A 2,500-nucleotide genomic window follows, 5' to 3' on the forward strand; every position below is an offset into this window, starting at 1 on the left:
GCTCCACAGCTCATCGGGCGACCGCCGTCACCGAGTCCCTCAAGCGAGGCAGCGACGCCGAGGCCGGGCCGCGCGCCCCGCCGCACGGGCCCCCGCCACCCTTCCGACACGGACACGCTGGCACAACCAGGTCGGGAAGCAGGGGAACGGGACGCCGCCACCTCGGCGGGCCCGCGCGCGCCGCGCTCGGGGCTCTCAGGCGAGGGCCGGGAAAAGCCCCGGCCGCGTCCACCCGCGGCTGCCGCCCACCGCACCGGAGCGACAGCCCGAAAGCGCGCCCGCCGAGCGGGGCGCGCCCCGGCTTAAGGCCGGGCAGGAAAGGGGCGAGGCGCCGCCGCCTCGCCCGCCAGCAATCCCCAGGGGGGGCGCCCCCCCTTCGCCAAGCCGGCCACAGCCGGGCCGAAGCGGGACACGGCCCACGAAGTCGATGGCCGCGGCCGACGGGCAGCTCGCAGCTCGTACTCGGTCTCTCTCGGCTTCTCTCCCTCTTTTTTTCCCTTCTCGATTTATTTCTCCTCTTTCTCTCGAGCTCTCTCTCGCCTCTCGAACCGTACACACCCCGTTTCCCTGGGCCAGACGGGCGGACCGGGACGACGCCACGGGGCTCGTCCCGCGTCAGCGGCACTCGCCTCGCTCGGAGGACTGCGCACGGGGGCCCCCGGCCTCCCTCGCCGCTTCGGTCACAGGCACGGGACGAGCCTGCGGGGAGACGGCCCGTCACCTCGCTCCCATAGTACGGACAGACGAGTCCCAGGCCGCAGACGCCTCCAAGAGGACCGATGGAAAGCGACCGGGAAGGTGCGCCGCCGCAGGCCGGCCCCTGCGATGACGTAGCCGGAGGCAGCTGAAAACAGCGACCCCTTGGTGAACTTCCGGAGCCGGCCGCGACAACAGGTCTACCCGGCCGCGACAACAGGTCTACCCGGCCGCTGCCGGAAATCGCCTAAGTCCCTCCGGAGCGAGGTAGACCTGTTGTCCGCCGTCCACCGCCCGCCGCCCGGGCGCCGCGCCGGGCCCGGCGGCCCCGGAGCCGGGGTAGACCTGTTGTCCCCGGGGTAGACCTGCTGTCCGCGGGGTAGACCTGCTGTCCGCGGGGTAGACCTGTTGTCCGCGGGGTAGACCTGTTGTCCCCGGGGTAGACCTGCTGTCCGCGGGGTAGACCTGCTGTCCCCGGGGTAGACCTGCTGTCCGCGGGGTAGACCTGCTGTCCGCGGGGTAGACCTGCTGTCCGCGGGGTAGACCTGCTGTCCCCGGGGTAGACCTGCTGTCCCCGGGGTAGACCTGCTGTCCGCGAGGTAGACCTGCTGTCCGCGGGGTAGACCTGCTGTCCGCGGGGTAGACCTGCTGTCCGCGGGGTAGACCTGCTGTCCGCGGGGTAGACCGGTTGTCCGCGGGGTAGACCTGCTGTCCGCGGGGTAGACCTGCTGTCCCCGGGGTAGACCTGCTGTCCGCGGGGTAGACCTGCTGTCCGCGGGGTAGACCGGTTGTCCGCGGGGTAGACCTGCTGTCCGCGGGGTAGACCTGCTGTCCGCGGGGTAGACCTGCTGTCCGCGGGGTAGACCTGCTGTCCGCGGGGTAGACCTGCTGTCCGCGGGGTAGACCGGTTGTCCGCGGGGTAGACCTGCTGTCCGCGGGGTAGACCTGCTGTCCGCGGGGTAGACCGGTTGTCCGCGGGGTAGACCTGCTGTCCGCGGGGTAGACCCGCTGTCCGCGAGGTAGACCCGCTGTCCGCGGGGTAGACCCGCTGTCCGCGGGGTAGACCTGCTGTCCCCGGGGCAGACCCGCTGTCCCCGGGGCAGACCTGCTGTCCCCGGGGTAGACCTGTTGTCCGCCGCCCACCGCCCGCCGCCCGGGCGCCGCGCCGAGCCCGGCGGCCCCGGAGCCGGGCTAGACCTGCTGTCCGCCGCCCGGTTTTGGGGTTTTGGGGGTTTATTCCTTCCCGCCCCCCCCCCGCCCCAATCCCGTTTCTTTTCTCCTTTCTTTGAAAGAACGACTCTCCTATTTGTTTGGTACAAGAAGAAACCCGTCCGGAAGAGAAATTTTCTTGGCAAATCTTATTTCGTTTTTCTCTAGTATCCAGAGCACCCCCAGACCGAGCTGACGGGCCGCCTGCGCCCTGTGCAAGCGGGAAAGCGGGCGGCCGCTTTTGGGCCGGTTCTTTCACGGTCCGCAGAGACCCTCCAGGCCCGGCAGGGGTCTGGGGGGCCCCGGGGGCTCGGAGCCGAGGCGCCCGGGGCCGGGACGAAGCCGCCGGCCCCTGGCCCTCGTTCCCACAGACAGAGAGAGAGAGAGAGAGAGAGAGACAGACACAGTGACACACACGCCCACTCCACACACTCGCACTCCGCCGCCACCCCCTCGGACACCGCACCCACCACCCGCGCCGCTCCCTCCCTCCCGGATGCGCGGGCCGCCCGCCTTACACGAGCTTGCAGGCCGGGACAGGGCCAGGCGGGGGGGGGGCATCGGTTGGAGGAACACAGGTCTACCCCGGCACGCG

This window comes from Anomalospiza imberbis, unplaced genomic scaffold (genome assembly GCF_031753505.1).
Source record: "Anomalospiza imberbis isolate Cuckoo-Finch-1a 21T00152 unplaced genomic scaffold, ASM3175350v1 scaffold_313, whole genome shotgun sequence".
NCBI lineage: Eukaryota > Metazoa > Chordata > Aves > Passeriformes > Viduidae > Anomalospiza > Anomalospiza imberbis.